Source organism: Capsicum annuum, chromosome 10 (assembly GCF_002878395.1).
Source record: "Capsicum annuum cultivar UCD-10X-F1 chromosome 10, UCD10Xv1.1, whole genome shotgun sequence".
Lineage (NCBI taxonomy): Eukaryota > Viridiplantae > Streptophyta > Magnoliopsida > Solanales > Solanaceae > Capsicum > Capsicum annuum.
In genome coordinates this window covers 19,822,388-19,846,036 of record NC_061120.1, presented here as the reverse complement: position 1 = coordinate 19,846,036, position 23,649 = coordinate 19,822,388, and the positions used below count along the sequence as shown (strand labels likewise).

General features: G+C 32.0%; 1 protein-coding gene across 1 annotated transcript in view; it reads right to left on the bottom strand.

Moving 5' to 3' along the window:
- LOC107845292 (major facilitator superfamily domain-containing protein 12) overlaps positions 1 to 4,904 on the bottom strand; it is a 27,787-nt gene extending 22,883 nt beyond the window's left edge. The window contains exon 1 of the mRNA XM_047398543.1: positions 4,757 to 4,904. The gene's annotated coding sequence lies outside the window, so the exon portion shown is untranslated. The remainder of the gene's footprint in view (positions 1 to 4,756) is intronic.
- Between the last annotated feature and the right edge of the window lie 18,745 nt (positions 4,905 to 23,649).

Here is a 23,649-nt window from a genome sequence, read left to right as displayed (position 1 = left end):
TATATGCATGTATATTATTTAACTTTTTATACATAAAATATTAATTATAATCTACTTTTTAAATACATTTTTAATTAGTTTTATTAATTTTCAATATTTAGAAAGTAGATATGTATATATATATATGTGTGTGTGTGTATATATATATATATGTTCATATTTGATCCTTTAAATTGTAATATTTATCCATTAATTGTTAATAAAATGATCCAAAACCCAATATAAACATAAAACCTAAACTTTTCACTCTTCATCTTATTTTTTAGTGTCAAGAGAGTTTTCGCTCCTCAATTTTTCATAATTGTGGTTTTTCATTAGCACATGAATGAAATATACTTGATCTAAACTTCAATCACAATATAATTGTAAAAATAAAGATTATAAAAAAATTGAGAAAAACCGAGAAAAAACACATAATTGGTTTGATTTTTTTTCAATAGAAAACCAAACCAACCCGACCTATGTACACCCCTATTTGCAGTGATGGAGGTGGGGTTGGAAGAGGAGAAAGAAAGATAGGGGTGGGATGGTTTGAAGAAGAAAGAAAATGGTGAAGGTGGTGGTGGGGGGTATTTTTTTATTACTATTATTATTAATATGTATGTATATATATATATCGAATTACTTTTTAAAAAAAGAAAAAAATAGTAATTCTTACGTGGCAAAGATATGGAGCTAATGTGGTAATGATATGCCATGTGTGTAGTGCACTCTTCGTTATGCGAATGAGAATGTGATTTTAAAGTTGTATTTAATTAATTTGAAAATTGTTTAAGCAGATGAATAATTATACGTAAAGTTAAAATAATAATGTAAATTGTAATGACAAGTGCAGATGTGAAATAATGATTTTTCTTTATAAAATTATTAGTAAATCTGCATCATAAAAAGCTAAAGAAATAAATTTTAAATAAATTAATATATTAAAAAAAATTAAGATAAGGACCCTTGTAAGAACTTCTCCTTAGATCCCTTATGGTTGAGACGCCCTGTCCCTTTTATGCATTATTATGTATGTACGTTTATGATGATCAATCGTTGTTTCATATTTTAAAGCAGAAATGCAACTGTTCGTTCCTTTTTATTCCCGTAGGGAAGGGAACAAGATAATTTATCACCTAAAATATGCGATATTATTAAAAAAACAAAAATTGGGAACCAATTGAAATTTTTGACATTACGTGTCGCCATCACTTTCCAACTACTTCCCTGATAATGCAAAACAACCAAGTGGAGAAACACTTATGGTCGTATGGCAGGGTGTGTTGAGTTCGAAACTGAGAGAGCGTCATGTAGAAGGTTAAAGTTTGCAAACTAATATGGTGATGATTCAGATGATAAATAAAAATATACGAAAAAAATATATTACTAATATGGTTTGACCAAACGGTCTACATATTAAAAATAAAATTGAAAAACCTAAAAAGAAATCTCCCTTTAAACAAAAATTATTTACAAAATACATTGTGAATGTTATTGTGTTATTGTATGAGAAAGGAGGATTTCTATTTATAGAGTTCCAAAACCTTTCCTCTTAGAAAGAGGTTGGCCAAATATGAAAAAGTTTTATATTTTCTTTTAAGAAAAATAAAATTTAAATTTGGTAAGAAAATCAGGGCAAAAGCCCTAACAAATCTCCCCTTTTGGCTTGATTTTATAACAAAATAATCTTGATTTTCCTTCTTCTTTCACATGATCTCCATATATCACTGTTGTTTACCATGATTAAAAGTTAATATGAAAAGTCCGAAATCAAAATATGTCATGAAACTAAAAAAAAGTACCAAAATATATCATGTATTTAAAATGTTACCATAATATGTTAACTCTCTTTTTAAGAGAGCTATAGGCATTATTTTTAATGAAAGTTTAGAAACGGAGTTAAAATTTTAGAAAAATACATCACTCTCTTTTTAAGGAAGTTATGCATTTTTTTTTTTTTACATAACTCTCTTTTCAAGTGAGTTATGCATTTTTTTTATATAACTCACTTAAAAAGAGAAAAAAATACATAGCTCTCTTTTATAAGTTTACAACACATGAAAAAAACTAGATGACGATAGTTCGATTATTTCTCATAATTAATATAAGCACATTATTGATCTCACATATAATAACCTGCCCTTCTTTTTCATTATGGTCCGTTTCTTTTCTTTTTTTTTTTTTTCTAGAAATGAATCGGAATAATATAGGTCTGAAACTCAACAAATCATGAATAAGACGTGGTATTTACATATCGAATTGAAAGTTAAGCATTGAAAATTCTAAAGAATTCTGGGGGGGGGGGAGATAGAAATGTGAAAGTATCGATGCAAATTCATAGAGTCATTTGAGTAATCACGTATCATATTCCGTCGTATATTTAGTTTGTATATACCTAGTTGAGGTTATAACTTTTTTATCTTCACCCATGGAGAAAAGGCTACTGAATTTTTGCAATAAAAAAATTACAAGTTCAAGTTAATACTTCCATCCAAATAACATTATTTTATAATATACAAGTTTCTATTTTTTTTATATACTACTGTATATCTGACATTGTATTTAAATGCGATTTGCATTAAAAAATTTATAAATGACTAAAATTAAAGTCAAAATTCTGAAACAATTTGAAATTTATGATTATTTCAGAATTTTACTCTTATTAAATTACGTACCAAGTTACATATTATTTTCACTATAAGCAAAGGTCAACTCACTTTTATAAGTCTACAACACATGAAAAAAACTAGATGACGATAGTTCTATTTTATAAGGCCTTTGCTATGCATTTTATTCTCTTTTTAAGTGAGTTATGTAGAAAAAATGCATAACTCACTTAAAAAGAAAGTTATGTAACTTCTATTACATGACTCTCTTTTTAAGCGAGTTATGTAAAAAAAAATGTCTAACTCCCTTAAAAAGAGAGTTATGCACTTTTCTAAAATTTTAACTCAGTTTCTGAACTTCCGTTAAAAATAATACATATAACTCTCTTAAAAAGAGAGTTAAACATACTATAGTAACATTTTAAATATATGATATATTTTGGTACTTATTTTAGCTTCACAACATATTTTGGTTCTGGACTCTGATATGGGTAAAAAATTGGAGTCCTATACATTAAAAATAAAAGTATGAGTTGGTATTATTTGAGCCCTATGTTGTAAGTAAACAGGGTTGAAAGTGGAGTCTTACGCATTGAAAGTGAGCATGGGTTAGGAGTGAAGCTCATGTGTAAAAAATAAATGCACGAGTTGAAAGAAACTCAAGTATTGAAAGTAAACGGGACTAAAAGTTGGAGCCCATAAACATGGGTTGAAAATTAATTTGATTTTAAAGATGGATTAGCAGCAGGATTGTTAAAATTTTATTTGAAACTTTTTTCTCCACATGTAGTTTTTTGTACATATATTTCATTATCATCAAATTAAGTGCAAATTAATTTGAACCCCCTTGAACTTGTCTTCAATCTCATTTACCAAACCACTAGATCTTTGAACCATTGGTTGTGATAGCACTTGTTGGGCTCGAAATTAAGAGAGCGTCATGCGGAAGCTTAAAATTTGTAAACTAATATGGTGATAATTCAGATGACAAATAAAAATATATGAAAAAAGACATATAATTGATGTAATTAGGCCAAACGACCTATATATTAAAAATAAAATTGAAAAACCTAAAACCTATCGAAAGAAATCTCTCCTAAACAAAATTCTTTAAAGATTACATTGTGGATGCTATTGTGTTATAATATAAGAAGGAAGAGTCTTCTATTTATAGAGTTCCAAAACCTTTCCTCTTAGAAAGAGGTTAGCCTAATATGGAGAAGTATTATATTTTTCTTTAAGAAAAATAAAACTTAAATTTGGTAAGAAAATCAAGGCAAAAATTCGAACAAAGTGTATAAGAATAATGAAAAAAATGGTGTATTAGTAATGTTTGTATTGATAATATTTGTATTAGTTATACTTGCATTAATTATCCTTATATTTTTTTATGCAGTGTTTGATTTGATATATTAAAAATAATATGTTTTATATAATTTTTATAAAAAAAATATTTGATAAAAATACCCTCTCCACTTCGTTATAATGTTCACTTCTTTTAAACCAAAAATTTTGGGCAACAAACCGGCGAACTTTTTTCTCAGTGAATGTGAAAAGTTAAACAGAGATTAACCGAAAAGCCGGTTTTGTTGTCGAGAAAAAAGAAATAAATTTAAATCGGCATACAAGATTGGTCATTTTACTGGAAAAGAAGAAATTGAAAGAACAAGAAAAATTAAATGGAGAAAAAACTTGAGCAAATTATAATATTTAATTTCCTTTGACATAAAAGATTCAAAAAATAAGCTACTTTGCAACAATTTATATTATTTATAAGATTCAATTTGTGAATTGAGTATATTTTTGGAACAAGAACGGAAATGAAATTGAAAAAAAAAATTGAGGGGCAAATTAGTTATTTAGTCAATTAATGCATGTGTTGAAAACTTTGTATTACTATTAATAAAATATACCAAATAAGGTATTAGCAATGCATAGAACTAATACATACATTAGTTCTTTTATCACACTCTACCAAACGACCCCTTAAATAAACAAAACGCTCTTTCGCTATAGAGAAAATCATTTTACAACAAAGTTGACTAACTCAATATTTACTTCATTCATTGATAACATTTGCATATTAACATCTAGCTAGATAGCAAGTAATTTTGCAAGTTCCTATCTCTAAATAAGAAAGGCAACTGAACCTGAGTATTAATCATTACCTGGGTGATGAAGACCAAGACCCAATTAATTGTTCAGCAAAAGGTGCAAACGAGAGAATCGATTAAAATTCTAAAGATAGCGGAGGGAAAAGGTTGAGCTTCTATATCTAGCTTTCCCTTCATTTATACTGCACATACAATTATACGTTGCTAATTTAATATTTGGAAAAATCATCACGAATTATTGTTGTTATTATATTCACGAAGAAGTAGATATTGGTGAAACAGATGATATGAACATATGGGGCTAAGTAGGGCCGTTGGAGCAATTGTATTTTATTCATTCATAATTCATATCAAAAATATTGTTTTTGATATTCCTTTTTTGGAGCATTGATGAGAATGATTTGAAGACAATGAATGTTAAATAAACAATCATAAAAATCAAGTTATCCGAAAAGATTTGCACCCACTCCTCTTGGTAACCGTGTTTCTTTTTTATTACTCCCGCCTCAATTTATATTTCTCATTTTTTTCGTCAATCTAAAAAATAATTACGCATATTTATTTTTAGTATTAATTTAATATTAAAACACTTATTTCACCCTTAGTAAAATGATTTACAGTCACACAAAAATTCTACTTATTTTAGACTACAACTTTCAAAAGTGTTCATTTCTTTCTTAAATTCTATGTCAAGTCAGCGGGACGGAGGAACTAAAAAAATTACTACCTCCATCCCATATTAGTTGATTATTTTCCTTTTTACATGCATGTTAAGAATCATAAATAAGAAGATAATTGTTACAAAACGGAAAGCAATAAGTAATACCACAATACGAAAGAAAACAAGAAAAACACACTCAAATTTATGTGAAAATCCTCAACGGGAAAAACCACGGACAGAAGAGAGAAAATTCACTATAATAGAGAGGAATACAATGAGGAGATGAAAATGTCAAGGATGTATATAAACCGTCCAAAAATGACCCACTATATCGCACTTATATAATATGTGCATACAAATAAATCGTAAACCCAAAAATATACAGATCCATATCGTGGGGGCGAAGGCCAAAAATATACAGGTCCTATCGGCCGGATTCCTTCGCTACCGCCACAGACCCCTCAAAAAATCTCAAACATGGGTCACATCGCGAACTTTTCAGGGTCGGATCAACAAAATTCGGGTCACAAATTCTAACACATATTATTTATTTTTTTTCTTATATTTTAGGTAAGTCTTTTGTATTCTTATTTAGGTTAATATCCTACTTTATTTAGGAGTGTATTTCTTTATCATTATTTATCTTATTTAAGAGTCCTTAGGAGTTTAGGTTTGGTTTTGCTTCTATTTTCTTACTTGAATATATACATAGGACATTCATTGTACAAAGTTATCATTCAATCAAGAAAAGGAGAAACAAATTTTCCGCAAATTCTTTGTCTTTCTTTTTTGCAATTCATTTAATTCCTTTCAATTCTTACATGGTATCAGAGAAAGGTTGATTCTATCATCTCGTCTCAATTCTCATCTTTGTGTCTAAATTTCAATCTCTTATCTCAAAATTTTCATAATATTCAATACCTAAAATAATCTAATTTGTGCTTACTTTAAAAGATCAGGTTACACAGTAGACAAATGTTACAAAATTTATGGTTTCCCTGCTAATTTTAAATTTATAAAGAAGAGAAAATTGTAAGAAAAAGTTCAAGTCAACAACAGTTTCGACACTGCTAAGGAACAAGTGGCAGTACTGTTACATTAGATCCTTGACTCAAAAAATTGTGGGATGACTGTTTGACCTTCTTCGACAATTAAATATTGTAAAAGAAGGTAGAAATACTCCTCAAGTTTCTGCCAACGTGAGGATTGCAGGTAAAATTAAGTTTTTCAATTCTTATGCACACCTAGTAAATATTGACAACAATTCTTGGATATTAAATAGTGGAGATACTCGACATATAACTCACAATAAATCAATTTTTTTGAATTTTAAGGCTTGCCTAGATCACTCATGGTGAATCGTCCTAATTCGTACAATGTAACGATATATCATTCAGAAACAGTCTGGGCATTATCAAATCTTGTCTTAGACAATATTTTGTATATACCTTCTATCAAGTACAATCTCTTATCTATACAGAAATTATGTAGGCAACTTAATAATTATGTATTAATCACTTCTACTTCTTGTTTTGTGTTTCAGGACCTTTCTCTGAAGACCCCATTAAAAATTGGTAGACAACAACAACAACAACAAACTCAGTGTACTCCCACATAGTGAGGTCTGGGGAGGGTAAGATGTACGCAGTCCATACCTCTACCTCTAAAGAAGTAGAAAGGCTGTTTCCGATAGATCCCCGACTTGAGACACGGAATACTACACAAATACATAATAAATCATGGAACAAGATGGCATAACATAAATACGGCACCCACAAGTAATAGAAAACAGAGAAAAGTAAACAGATTCGTAATAAAGCATGAAACAAGGTATCATAACAAGAATAATACCCCCACCAAGTAATTCCCTACACTAGCGACCCAAATTGACCCAAGCCTTCTGCCCTAATTCGCGTCCTCCAGATCTCCCTAAAATTGGTAGAGAAAACTAAAATTAAGTTAGTCAGATATTCTTTCAAATGATCAATAAAATCCCAAGTCCTAGTTTAAGTCCTTATTCAGTTTTTTGTAATAGGATTTTCAGTTCTAATTCAGTTTCTCGTTCATAGTTTGCCTTGTTTGATTTCAAAATAAAGGAGAAATTATCGCATTACAAATTGGGGCATATGCCTTTGAATAATATAAAAAATATTTATTTTCATTCCATCATTTCTTGTACAAAATTTTGACACTTCATGTGCGATTTGTCCAATGGCAAGACAAGTCAAACTACCATTTTGTACAAGCAATATCTCAACATTTTTTATTTGAGTTAATACATATTCACACTTGGGGACCATATAAAGAACCAACACATAATGAGTATAAATTCTTTCTTACCATTGTGGATGATTTTAGTAAATGAACATGGACCTTCCTATTGAGAAATAAGTCAAATTCTTTCACAGTCCTCAAATCTTTCTTAGACATTGTCGAAAGACAATTTGAAACAAAAGTCAAAATCGTAAGGTCTGACAATGCTCTTGAATTAGAAACCGGCACAACATAATCAGAATATTTTGTTTCAAAAGGGATTCAACATCAAACTTGATGCGTATCTCCACAATAAAATGATGTTGTTGAAAGAAAACATAGACCTTTGCTAGAAATATCTAGGGCTCTTTTGTACCAGTCACATCTACCCATTCAATATTGAGGTGAATATTTGGCTGCAACGTATCTAATAAATAGATTTCCTTCAAAAATTCTTAATAATAAAACACCCTTTAAAGTCCTTTTCAAGACCACACCTAACTATTTTAATCTCAAATATTTTGGATGTCTATGTTTTGTTTCCACTATATCCTTTCAAAGGTCTAAGTTGGCACCAAGGGTCACTGCATGTGTCTTTTCGGGATATCCATATTAAAAGAAAGGTTACAAAATTTTGGTTCTTGATACTAAGAAAATCATCGCTTCTAGAGATGTTGTGTTTCATGAAAATATCTTTCTTTTGATTATTCTAAATCTAATGATTCCTACTTTCCAGTCTATGTATCAATCTCAACTGCTGATTCTTATGATAATTTTGACACTAATTAAAGCATCCCATATCCCTCATGTATCACTTCTACTTTACTTCCTGCATTTACCGTTGTGGACTAGGTACAACATAATGTTCCTCCTACTATCACGAACCAGATACAACCTCATGTTTCTTCTACTGTCATGGACCAGGTACATCCTCTTGTTCCTCCTACTATCACGAACTAGGTACAACCTCATGTTCTTTTTGTTGACATGAACCAGGTACATACTCTTGTTCCTCCCATAAATAATATTTCACTTAAGAGGCCAACTCAGAAACACAAAATTTCTAGTCATCTAGAAGACTATATTTACAACTTTATGAACCTGGCTAATATTAAATCTTTTTGTTTCTCATTTCCTATCTTACCAGTCTCTGTTTCTGTCATAACTCTATCTTTCAATAATCTACATATATTGAATTCCTTGTCTAATATTCAAGAACCTATCAATTATAATAAAGTTGTGTTGCATAAGGGTTGAAAAGAAGAAATGGAGAAAAGGGCTTCAGGATCTTGAGTCGAACAACACTTGGGACGTGGTCCAACTACCACAGGTAAAAAAGCTTTATCTTGTATGTATGTTTACAAGGTTAAACAACATAGTGATGGCAACATTGAAAGGTTAAAAGTTAGGTTAGTGATCAGATGAGACATTCAAAGGGAATGCATTGATTTTAATAAGATTTTTTCTTCAATTATCAAAATAACTACTATCTAATATCTTCTAGCTACAATTGTCAAAAGAGGTTGGGGCTCTGTCAATTGGATGTTAATAATTCCACCATCACCATCACATATTTGAAAGCTTAAGGAGTCTATATATGGACTTCATCAGGCCTCTAGTAAATGGTACTCAAGACTCACGGCTTCTCTTAATTTTAAAGGATTCACTCATTCTCTTAATGATTATTCTTTGTTTGTCAAGAAATCTGACTCCTTTATTTTAATTGTAGAAGTATCTGTCAATGACATTATTTGACAGGTAATGATAATGTAGAGTTGCACGCATTGAAGTTATTACTACATGAGGGGTTTAGAATCAAGGATTTGGGAGATTTATATTTTTTCTTAGGCATGGAAATATTGAGGGAACCTCATGGCATCATACTTTTACAACAAAAGTTTACGATTGATCTCGTAAAATAATTCGATGTCACACATATATCTCTTGTTTCATCTCTTCTTGATCCTATAGTAAAGCCAAGTGTAAATGATGGGGATGCTATTCCTAATCCCATTATATAGAGACATCTTCTTGGTAAGTTGAATTACCTTAATCATACAAGGCCGTATCTTGCCTTCACTGTTCATCATCTTAGCCAATTCATGCAAGATCCTCGTCTACCTTATCTCACTGCCGCATTACATTCTTCTTTACTCATCAAATGAACCAGGTTTGGGCCTCTTTCTCAATGCTTCTTCCTTTTTTGAGCTTCTTGCTTTTTGTGACTCAAATTCAAGAACGTGTCCAAATTCAGGAAAGTCAGTTAGTGGATTTTATATATCACTTTGGGGTTCTCCAATATCTTGAAAGTCAAAGAAGCAAACCTTTATTTCTCCTAGCTCCGTAAAGGCTATGTATCATTTTATGAGGGACGTAGTTGCCGAGATCACATGGTTGGTACGTCTCTTTCAAGATCTTTCAATTCCAATATCATTGTCTGTGCCTCTTCATTCAAATATGCAGGCATCAATGCATATTACTAAGGACCTGTATTTCATAAGAGAACAAAGCATATTGAGATTGATTGTGATTTCGTTCGATAAAAGTTTTTGGATGGACATATTTCACTTTCATTTGTTCCATCTTTCTCTCAATTAGCTGATCTATTCACAAAATCACTCACTGGTCCTCTTCATCATAGTGTTTTGGGCAATTTGGGTGTCTGTTCGTCCCCTCCAACTTAAGGAGGATGTTGAGATAATACTGTAACTTGTTCATTGGACCGAGTTGGTTCACCTGTTTCATCTGATTGCTATTCGTCTGATGCAGGGAATTAATTGTGTCATCCTCAATATTATCAACCTCAACACATTAATTCGTCCCATTTTCAAAAAATCTTTTTACATATTATTTATTTTATTTTGTATATTTTAGGTAAATCTTTTGATCCTTATTTAGGTTAGTATCCTACCTTATTTAAGAGTGTATTTCTTTATTATTCTTTACCTTATTTAGGGGTACTTTGGTGTTTAGGTTTATTTTTTCTTCTATTTTCTTTTTAATTTTTCTTCTATTTTCTTACTTGTACATATACATAGGAATTGTACAAAGTTATCATTCAACCAAGAAAAAGAAAAGGAGAAGAATTTTTTTTGCAATTTCTTTGTCTTTCTTTTTTTCAATTCATTTAATTCCTTTCAATTCTTACACAGGTTTATAATTTTTTCTCTCTTTCAAAAATTTAATTTGATGTTTCAATTTATTGTATTTTTGTTTATATTGTTTATATCGACTTTGCGGGCAATATTTGTACAATTGAATTATGGAATTCTGGTAAAAAGTTTGGCCTTAGTTTTTACATATAGTTGGATTATCTAAAACATTAGATGGAAAAATTTAGATGCTTTTTGTGAATAGTTTAAGTGTTAAAAATTCTTGCCCTACTGATTATCTTATTTTCGCCTAACTATTGCCTATTGATGGAACGAGTTTCCTGACGTGTTCCAGGGAAGCAGTAAAACATAAAGTAAAGAACACAATAATTTTTACGTGGAAAACACCCAGATCAAAAGGTGTAAAAAACCACGACCTGCACCTCTACAGGATTTAACTCCAACTTCACTAAATAACTCTGAGCCTCAACAACGTCTGATTACAAAACTCTTGTAACCACCAAATATGAATTATAAACTCTAATTCCTTTAACTCAAAGACTAGGAATTATAAACTCTAATTCCTAACTACATACACACACCTCCCAAGGTATGCATTCTCAAAGTCTCTGAGTTTTTCCCAACTCGAAGACTAGCTCCTAGTTCAATTTATAACACACTGAAACTAATATTACATCAATAGTTCAAACACAATGAACAACTCTAAAAATAAATGCTAAAACTCTTAGCTGGATTCTATACTTAGGACCAGGTTCTTCAATGTGTTTCTTCAATGATTGAGTAGCACTTTGTGAAGTCAATCTATCGATTGTGCTTTTCTGATTTGTAAGTGCGTAAGTTATTCTGACTGATGCATCTTCTATTTAAGCACAACTCTTCAAAGAGTCATTCTTTATTTCAAACTCTTCCTTTAATCAGAATTCTTATTGCATAGAGTTCTACTTCAAGTGAGACTTCTCTTTCAACTCAACTTGCTTTCCCTTATCATTAAGTGTTTAAATCAAATTCAACTTGTTATATTCCCCACATGATCAGTAACTTGAGTATATCAGAATTAGGCTTGCTTATTTGTTCCTGTCTTTAAGCAATATTGTCTGTATCTATCAGTGAAACTGAAAATCTGCTTTCCTATGCGTGGACTAGCTCAAGTAACATATTTCATTCATGTGTCAGTTTGTCAATCATCAAAACTACATAGTACCCAACAAATTTCCCCTTTTTGATGATGACAAACCTCTTGTCTTTTTGCATTCAATCATCTTCACCTATAGGCACTAAAGTATAAAACACTAGAATGAAATCAGTTAGTCAATGGGTTATAAACATTGCACGACCATCTTATCTTCCCCCTTTTGGCATCATCAAAAAACCATTTCAACATAATCATATACTAGCTAAAGTGATTAGTTATGCTATTCATGGCCACTAGGCTATCACCAAAAAAATCAGACAAAGACTTGAGCCAACATAGTAATGTATTAAAGAGAGTAAAAACATAAGTCAATTTAGTAGAGATAACCATTCCATTTAACTGTCAGAGCATGTTCCACATTAAACCTAAGCTAGTATTGAACAAAGCGAAATAAATGAGCATTTAAAAAAATATGGTATAAAAGTGGGACATGACTAAGGGTACGAATAATAATGAGAAAAGAGAAACATATGATATTGACTGTGTCAATTGATGAATGACTTCTACATTTTCATCCCTCTCTCAATCAAGGTCAAGCTTCAAAGTCATGATCCAAACCTGAAGGACAACTTATTCCACTCCATGACTGTCTTGTGCAGCTTCAAGTTCAGAATTTATCTCAGCTAAATCATTTTTTTTCTTATCATTTTTTTATAATGAGTGTTAACTCTCCTTATTGAACCAAGTATAGCAACATGATTCATCTATTCAAAAACATCCATTGTTGTTTGAAAAGTCAAACCTAAACTAGGATTGAGAAATCCTAAAAGATCTGAGTCAATTAGGAACTAAAAGGGAGAGCATGTTCCTTTTCATTCTTCAGAACATATGCTGCATATGACTAATGATCAAGCTTGGTGAATTCATAGTACAAACTGATATTTTGGTTGAGAGAGAAGAAGATACTTCTGGTGTAGGATTAAACACATTTGTGCACAATCATTTGTAGAGAATCATAGAAATTTGGTCAACCGATTCATCAGCTTTATAAGATAAAAAGAGGATGAAGTGTAAGAAATTGAACAGGTGTGCTCAACTGTTTCAACTTAGACAACCTATGCTTATGTCAGTGTAGAACATACTTGATAAGAAAAATTTTGTGGTCATAATTGCTTGCTTGTACCTATTTTTCTGCATAATCTAATACAAAATTAGTTTAGAAGAGTCAAAAATCTAGAATTGGGACACACAACTAAATATGCAAGTCTGAATTGAATTATATTTTAGCTAATAAGATTAAGAATAAAAATGGTTATTCTAGTCAATCATTGAGGGGAGTTCATGCAATTTTAATCATCCCCAAGTCTAACCTATTCTTTTCAAAATGCTCTCTACTTAGTGCCTTTGATGCTTCTCCAGTCAATTAAGTAACCCACATAATCAACATTTTTATAGACCTCAAGAGTGAAATTTCTTTCCTTTGGATACCGTAGTCCCAAGTCATTGATTTGTTGTTCCCCTGTCGATATGCCCTCAATCATGGAACAGGTAGTACAATATGTTTCTGTGCATGCTCAACAGTTTCACTGTCATCATCTTAACTTCTCTGCTTCTTACATTAGTCCACAAAGATTCATACGAACCAAGCTCAAACACTAGATCATTATTTTTTTTAGATCTTCCTTGCTTCCCCTTACACGAGCACTACAAATCTAGCCATCTTTCAAATGATCCATTCCCCCTTTAAATGTGGTGAGTGAAAGAAACTTTATTTTCTTCTAGTCTTATGCCTTGAGCAAGCTTTATTCATGTACAAATTTTTCTTGCCTCCTTTTACTCTCACATACAAAACAAATTAGGGGTTAACTTTAGTCACCCAGACAAGCTTGGATCCCTTCTTATGAGTAAATAGATGAATCAGATTTCTTCTAGCTCATGCAGGCAACAGGTTACGTGACCTATTTCTCTGACTAGGTTTAGTTTTCCTTTTCTTGGTCTGAGATAGTTTATTTTCTAGATTTAGACTACTGATTCTGCTTTTGGCAACAACAGGACATTCAGTGGTTGGGTGTCCTAGTTTTCCACAAATATAACCTAAATCTTTATAGGAAATAGTTTCTTTGTGAAAACCTATGCCAACCCTCTCATTTTTAGTCCTACTACTTAGATGATTAACAATTCTAGATGACTTGGTCCATTGGTTAGCTCTTTCAAGATCAAGTTTTATCCTAGAGTTTTCTTGAGTTAGATTTCTAACCTTTTCTCTTTGATAAAACAATTCATCTTTTCTTTGTTTAAGCTCAGACTCAATTCTTTGATGATTTTCACTCATGGCTCCTTTTTCTTTTTCAATAATTGATAACTTTAAGATTTCTAATTTTAGATCTAGGTTTGATGAACCAAGTTGACTGACTTGTTCCTTTAGGATGCAGTTTTTTGTATTAGTGACATTCTTGCAAGTCTCAAGATATTATTATTATACTGGCTATTGACTACGTGTGATCAGTGTAATTTTTAAAAATTATATATATATATATATATATTATATTATATATATAATTATTTTTAATAAAAATAATATATATATTTGATTACATATATATAATTAGGTGTTACTAAAATTTATTTACTTTTTAATTTTTTTTAGTTCAAAAACCAATGACAAGTAGTCGATTTTTTTAAAAAATAAATTAAAAAAAATATATTTATCATAAATTCTGATGCAGAGACTTTAATTTTCTTGTCATAATTTATTTAATTTTTAATAAAAATAAATTTATTTTATTTTTAAAATTCAAAAAAGTCACATTAATTGATATGATTATTATTATAATATTAATTTAGAATAGATGTTGGGCCTGTGCTTTGCACGAGCTTCTTCTCACTAGTTTAAAATATAAAATCAACCATTTGTGGTCGCTTTTTAAAAACAAACAATTTTTTTTTAAAAACCTACCACAAGTGGTTGGTTTTGTATTATTTTTTATTTTTTATTTGAAAAATAAATAATAATTAATACTAAAATTAATTTAATAATTATAATAGTGGTCTCTTTTAAAAAAAAAAAAAAAAATTAAAAAATAATCAAAAAACCGACCACTTGTGGTCGGTTCTTTATATATATTTTAATCATTATTTTTTCCAAAACCGGCCACCAGTTGTTGTTTTTTTTGAAAAATAAATAATTAAAAAATAATCTAAAAAACCGACCACAAGTGGTCGGTTTTTTTAAATATTTTTTTAATTTTTGTTTCAAAAAAACCGACCACTAGTGGTCGGATTTTTTATTTTTTTTTTAAATTTTTTTTATTTGAAAAATAAATAATAATTAATACTAAAATTAATTTAATAAATATTTCAAATTTTTAAAATGAAAAAGCTACCACTTGTGGTCGCTTTTTAAAAAAATAATTTTAAAAATTAAAATCCGACCACTAGTGGTTGGTTTTTGCCTTTTTTTTAGTAGTTGACTGAAATCAAAATACTAAATACTGAAAATCAATACTAAAAACTGAACATTTGTCTGAAATACTCTAGTCTGAAAGCCTCTAACTGTCAGAAGGTGGAGTTGATGGGACAAGCCCCCAACTAACTCCAACTACTGAAATAAACTGAATATTGAAATATGAAAATGATAACTTTGTCTAGAACTATGAGGACTCGCCACTATATTTGTTACAGATAGTTTGGGCTGCTAATTACGGTCAGGAGCCCGTGCATCTAAATCTATGATATAAGATATCATAGTGCAAAAGAAAGGTATGAGTTAGATGAAGGTCATTGTCTAGCTATCACCACTTCGAATAGTGTGACTCTATTTGATTCCCCTATACCTATTATATATGAGATGAGCAATAATGAGGTTGTGATTGATAAGATACTTAGATCAGATTTTAAGAAGTCGACAGGTATTTATGGAACTTCTAAAAAGGAGAGTGATAAGGACAAAGATGATGAGTCAAGAAATAATGTATAGTATTGTAATGCTATTACTTTCATATCTATTGTGGAAAATAAGGAGGACCCTGGATCATTCACTATTCCTTGTTATATTAGGCCCTTCAATATTAAACAAGCTTTATGTGACTTGGGACTGAACATCAATTTAATGTCGCTGGTAGTGTCTAAGCTATTGAGCATCGGGGCACTCAAACCTATATCCATGAATCTTTTGATGGCCGACTTATCTGTGAAGAAGCTTATGGATATTATGTGTGACGTAGTAGTAAGGGTGGCATCCTTTATGTACCCAGTTGACTTTATGATCCTTAACTGTAAGGTAGACGCTTAAGCCCCTATTATATTAGGTATTGATATGGAGTTGGGAAAGATGACATTTATATTGAATAATGAGCAAGTGATTTTTGATATGTATCAGTCAGTACAACTGTCATATGATATGCGAGTAGTAGCGGTGATAGATACTATTGATGATGATGTTGATACAAGGTTGTGCCCATTGAAGAGAGACTTGGGGTCAAGGCTTTAGCAGCACTAATAATAAATTTTGAGCGATGGTGTAACACCCCAAAAAGTACCCAAAATGTCACACAATGCCCAAGACTATGAATAGTCTCAAGCTAACCCTGTAAGCCTTCTACTAAATCTGAAACTCATAATAAAGAGATCTGTGCATGTGAAAATACTGAAATATTGAATACTGTCTGAACTAAACTGGATTTAATTGAACATATTGTCTGATAATACTTAACTTAAAAGTCTAAACAACCAACACTAGAAATCTAAAATATAACTAACAATCGGACAAGCCTCCACTTCTACTAACTAGAAAGTTACTGGGACAGACCCCCACTGACTCGAACTGAACTGAAAACAACAGATCAAATACTACATAAATCTGAAACTCTAAATAAATGGGTCCTTAAACTATGAGGACTCACTAACTGTCAGGATGTAGATAGGGTGCTCACGGTCAATCACACTGCTGGAACTGAGCACCTGAACCTACATTATTAAACAATGTAGCACATACACCTATATGTGGATCAGTACTTTTGGAATGTACTAAGAATTTAGGGGTAAATGCATAAGTAAAACAGTAATGCAATATTAAAACAAACTTTCAAAACTGCATGCTAAGAGTAAGTGACTCACCTTGGCTTGAATAATAAAATTGTCAAATCATAAATCATGAATAGTAAAACATAAAAGTAATTCTTGTGAGCCACCACACTTAGTTTTATAAAGTTGTATTCTCATTCTATTTTCAAACCATGAAAGCTAAGTAAAAAAGGATCACCTTTATCATATGAAAACTAAAAGCTAAAATCTAATAACTGACGTCTTTTATAAGACAATATCTGAGTAAATTTGTGAGACTTTACACTTAGTTTCCAAAAACTGTTCTATTGTTCTGTTTTAGGACTTAGGAATTAAGAGGTTCTTCTAACTGACATACACTATGTGAGATGTCATAGTGTCTAATGTCTAGTTTCTCTAAGGGGAAAACCTCACATTGGGGAGAGGTGTCAGACTCTTGCCAAGGAGTATAAGCTGAGTTGAGTGATCACAATGTGTATTTGCATCCAAATAAGTGGGAATAATATGAATCTATACCTATCTTGGCTCAAAGTTCTGGGGTATGAGACCTTGGAATCATACCCAACTCGATGCTAAATACTACTCCCTTTAATCTGTATGCTCATTTTGTAGGAAAATCCTCCTTAAAACTTGCACAGAGGTTTATAATGAATACCAGTTATGCGCCTGTCTATTTTAAACAATAATAAAAACTAACTGTGTGGATTCCATATCTTATCTAAGGATAAAAATATCAAATCTTGCTTAAATTCTAAATACATGCTTTTCAAATAATGCTTAAACATCATCTTTCCTGAAATATCAAGACTAAAACTTAGGGCTTGAAAACCCTTTCTTAAAACTCATGTCAAATCATCACAATTCATGTTCAATAATGAAAATCTTAAAATATTTTAAAAATTCTAGTCAAGATAACGAAATTCAATTCTCAATATACAAAATCAAGTAACACACATAAGTAAGTGAAAATAGTCATGCAATTCAACACTTAAATCACTTGTAACTTCATAAGGATCAAACAATGACATTTGGGTATGAACCCTAAACTGTAAATCATGTAAATTCATGTAAACTCAACTTTAAGAACTAGTTTTAGGCACAAGGGTGAAAGGATTATCCTTGTACATAACCCCACATACCTTAATGACGACGAAATTGTGAAAAAATTGAACCTTTAAGCATGATTGTGCAAACCCTAGTTGTTTTTCTCCTCTTGTGTTTTAGATGATGATGTTAATAAGGTTAAAACATGTGTAGGATCTATTAATTTCATATAGTTATGATTAGGGACATTTTTGAGGTGTCAAATGACTAAGTTGCCCTCGAAATAACTCAAAAATAGAGTGTCTATGCTGCTTGGCCATAGGGTTTGCGACGCACAACCCATGGAAAACCTTAGGGTTTGAATCGCACATATTACAAGATTTTGTGGTCCGTAAACACATCAACATGCACCCCATAAAGTTAGTGCCTCTAGATTTTCAAGGCAAACGCAACAATAGCAAACTCAAGATCATGGGTAGGGTAGTTCTTTTCGTGAGGCTTAAGTTATCTAGAGGCATAGTCTATGACCTTACCTCTCTGCATCTAAATAAAACCTAAACCAACTCTAAAAGCATCACAATAGACAATAAATCCTTCTGTATCATTAGGTAACGCCAAAACTAGAGCTGAAGTGAGTCGAGCCTTCAAATCCTAAAAACTCTTCTCATAGGAATCTGACCACGAAAACTTAAATTTATTTTGAGTCAATCTATACATGGGGGACTCAATAGATGAAAACCCTTTAAAAAATCATTGTTAATAGCCAGCTAAACCCAAGAAACTCCTGATGTTTGACAGAGGGATAGGTCTAGGCTAGTTTCTCACTGCTTTGGTCTCTTCAGGATCAACTCTAATGCCTTCATCGGATACAATATGGCCGAGGAAAGCTACTGACCTTAGCCAAAATTTGCACTTGCAAAATTTAGCATACAACTAGTGATCTTTAAGAGTTTGTAACATGATTCTAAGATGGTATACATGGTCATCTTCACTATGGGAATAAAAAGGATACCATTAATAAAGACTATGACAAACATGTCAAAATACTATTTGAACACTTTGTTCATCAGGTCCATGAAGGCTGCTGGGGCATTTGTTCGCCCGAAGGACAGACTAGAAACTCAAAGTGACCGTAATGGGTTCTGAAAGCTATCTTTCGAATATCACATTTCCTTACTCTAAGTTGGTGATAGCCGGATCTAAGGTCTATCTTAGAAAAGTAACTTGAACCTTGGAGTTGGTCGAATAAGTCATCAATCCTAGAAAAAGGATATTTATTTTTTATTGTGACTTTATTCAACTGACGGTAGTCTAGGCACATTCTGAGAGAGCCATATTTCTTACGCACAAACTAGATAGGAGCGCCCCATGGAGAAACACTGGGCCTTATAAAGCCTTTATCTAAGTGGTCTTTAAGTTACTCTTTTAACTCTTTAAGCTCAACTGGAGCCATATGATAAGGAGGAATGGAGATGAGTTGAGCATCTGGAAGAAGATCAATATCAAATTTTGTTTCTTTAACGGGAGGCACCCCTGGCAAATCTACAAGAAAGAATTCAGGAAACTCATTGACTACACAGACTGACTGAACTATTAGAGTCTCATACTTAGTGTCTTTGACTCGAACTAAATGTTAAATGGACCCTTTTGATATCAACTTTCTGGCCTTAAGATAGAAGATGAAAAAACTCTTGGGAGACACTGAATTACCTTTCCACTCAAAGACTGGCTCATCAGGAAACTGAAATTTCACAATTCGGGTGTGACAATCTATAGATGCATAACAAAAATGGATCCAATCCATGCCCAAAGTAATGTCAAAATTATCCATGTCTAACTTTATTAAGTCTGCTAATATAATTTTGTGAAGAACAGTGATAGGACACTTTCTATAGACTCGTTTGGCAACAACTGACTCACCCACTGGGGTGGAAACTAAGCAGGGCTTAGAGCTTATCATGACCTACCCAAAAATTTACTACAACAAATGGAGTCACATAAGAGAAATTCAATACTATCAAAACTGCATGCTAAGTGTAAGTGACTTCCCTTGGCTTGAATAATTGAACTGTCAAATCATAAATCATGAGTAGTAAAGCATAAAAGTAATTTTTGTGAGCCACCACACTTAGTTATATAAAGTTGTAATCTTATTCCGTTTTCAAACCATGTAGGCTAAGTGAAAAAGGACTCACCTTTATCATATGAAAGCAAAAGGCTAAAATTTGATAACTGGAGTCTTTTATAAGACAATATCTGAGTAAATTTGTGATCAGTTACACTTAGTTTCTAAAAACTATTCTGTTATTCTATTTTAGGACTTAGAAATTAGGGAAGTTCTTCTAACCAACATACACTATGTGAGCTATCATAGTGTCCAAAGTATAGTTCCCCAAAGGGGAAAACCTTACATTAGGGAGAGGTGTCATACTCCTGCCAAGGAGTATAACCTGAGCTGAGTGATCACAGTCCATATCTGCATCTATATATATGGGAATAATGTGAATCTGTACTTACATTGGCTCGTAGTTCTAGGGTATGAGACCATGGAATCATACCCAACTCGGTGCTAAATACTACTCCCTTTAATCTGTATGCTTATTTTGTAGGAAAATCCTCCTTAAAACTAGAATAAGGGTTTATAATAAAATCCAATTATGCGTCTGTCTGTTTTAAACAATAATCAAAACTAACTGTGTGGATTCTTTTTTCTTAGCTGAGGATCAAAATATCAAATCTTACTTAAAGTCTGAATTGCTTTTCAAAGAATGCTTAAACACCATCTTTCTTGAAATATCAAGACTAAAACTTAGGGCATAAAAACCCTTTCTTGAATCTCATGTCAAATCATCACAATTCATGTTCAATAATGAAAATCTTGAAATGCTTTAATAATTCTAGTAAAGATAATAAAATTCAATGTTTAATATACAAAATCAAGTCACACGCATAAGTATGTGAAAATAGTCATGCAAGTAACACTTAAATCACTTGTAACTTCATAAGGATCAAATAATGATATTTGGGTTTGAATCCTAAATTGTAAATCATGTAAATTTATGTAAAATCAATTTTAAAACTAGTTTTAGGCACAAGGGTGAAATGAGTATCCTTATTCATAACCCCACATACCTTAATGATGATGAAATTATGAAAAGATTCGACCTTTAAGCTTGATTGTGCAAACCCTGGTTATTTTTCTCCCCTTGAATTTTAGATAATGAAATGATGATGTTAATATGGTTAAAATGTGTTTAGGAGCTATTAATATCGTGTAGTTATGATTAAGGACATTTATGAGGTGTCAAATGACTTAGTTACCTTGGAAATATCTCAAAAATTGAGTGTCTATGCCGCTTGGTCATAAGGTTTGCGATGCAAAACCCATTTCAAACCATAAGTTTTGCGTCACACCACCAATGGAAAACCCATTCTAGTGAATGTTTGTGATTGTTAGGCGACGCACACCTCTTTGCAAAGCCGTAACTTTTTGCTCGGGTATCGGATTAAGAAAAAATTGGTATTGTTTGAAAGGTAATTCGATTATATATTATTTGGTGGGTATTAATCTGACAAATTCCATATAAACATAAATTTATACTCATTCCAAGATGACCCTTGTGAAATCAAACTCCAAAAATTGGCCGAATCAAAGACTTTTAGCTTACTTTGCTCTAAGTGACATTTATGAACATCTTTCCCACCTCATAATATTTCTTCACACTAGCTTAATGATCATGAAATATGAATTCAAGTATGGCTCACCGGACTAGAGTTTACACTCATAGAAATAAAGGTTCGATTTCTAGCTTATCAGCATACGAGGTATTACAGATGGCATCAAGAAATTTGATGAGATAGTTCATGCATTATAGGGTAGAGGTTCTTACAATTATGCTTCAAAGAAACTAGATCTTGATTTGAATAATAGAACCACACCTCTAGCGAGACCATTTATTAAGGAGCCATCAATTTTGGATTTGAAGGCTCCCCTATCCCACTTGTGGTATGCATCCTTGGGGGTTAACATACCTTACCGATGATTATTGTTACAGATTTGGTAGAACCACAGGTTAAAGCATTGACATTAGTGTTGCAGAAATGTAAGAAAGCTATTAGATAGACCCTATCTTATATTGTGGGTGTTCCACTCGGTATTTATACATACAAGATACAGCTTAAATCAAATTGTATTCCCAATATTGAGCATCAGAAGTGATTGAATCCTCCTATATGGGAGGTTGTGAATAAGGAAATCATAAAATAGTTGGGTGTTGGAGTAGTTTACCCCATTTTAAATAGCAAATAGGTTAGATCGATTTAATGTGTGCAAAAAAGGGTGGAATCATAGTGATTCACAATGAAAAGAATGAACTTGTGCCCATGAGACCAGTGATCAGCTAGAGAGTTTGCATGAATTATAGGAAGTTGAATACTTAGACCCAAAAGGACCATTTCCCTATGTCTTTCATGGATCAAATGTTGGATAGATTAGTAGGTTGGGGTTGGTATTGTTTTCTTGTAGGGTACTCGGGATACAATCAAATCATTATTGCTCTCGAGGACCAAGAAAAAATGACCTTTACTTACCGCTATGGGACTTTTGCATTCAAGAGAATGCCATTTGGGCTATGCAATGCTCCTACAAACTTTCAACTATGTATGATGAACATATTTTCTGACATGGTGGAGGACACGATTGAGGTCTTCATGGATGATTTTTTAGTAGTTAAGGATTCCTTTGATACTTGTTCAGCCCATTTGTCCAACGTACTGCAGAGATATAAAGAGTACAACTTGGTGTTGCGTTGGGAGAAATAACATTTTATAGTAAAAGAAGGTATTGTTCTCGGGCATAAGATCTCAAAATAGGGTATTGAGGTAGAAAAGGCAAAAACTGAGGCTATAGAAAAGTTGACACCGCTAATCTCAGTGAAGGGTATTTGAAGTTTTTTGGGTCATGCTAGTTTTTACAGGAGATTCATCAAGGAGTTATCAAAAATTTCTAATCCATTATGAAAGATCTTAGAGAAAGAGGTGAAATTTGTATTTAATGAGGCATGTCTTAAGGCCTTTAAGTGCCTAAAGGAGCGGTTGGTGTCAGCACCTATCATTGCATCACTTGATTGGTCTTCACCATTTGAGGTCATATGTGATGTTAGTGGAGTGGACTTAGGTGCTATCCTGAGCCAAAGGAGAGGGTAACCTTCATCTGATTTATTAAGCTAGTAAGGCATTAAACACTGCACATAAAAACTACACAGTCACTAAACAAAAATTACTTGCAGTGCTTTTTGCCTTCAAGAAATTTTGGTCCTATTTGATATGGACCAAAGTCATAGTTCACATAGATTATTCAGCCTTGTGTTACCGAATGTCGAAGAAAGATTCAAAGTTGAGATTGATACATTGGGTCCTCCTCTTAAGAAGTTAACTTTAAGGTGAAAGACTGGAAGGGCATAGAAAACCAAGATGTAACTGTCTCACCTTGAGGAGGAGGCAATGCAAAAATTAGAGGATGAGCTTGGCATAGATGATACTTTTTTGGATGAGCAGGTCTTGGCAGCAACTCAAGAATTAATCCCCTGGTTTGCTAATTTTGCCAACTATTTGGCAAATGATCTTATCCCAAAAAACTTACCCTTCCAGCAGCGCAAGAGATTTATGCATGAGGTGAGGAAAT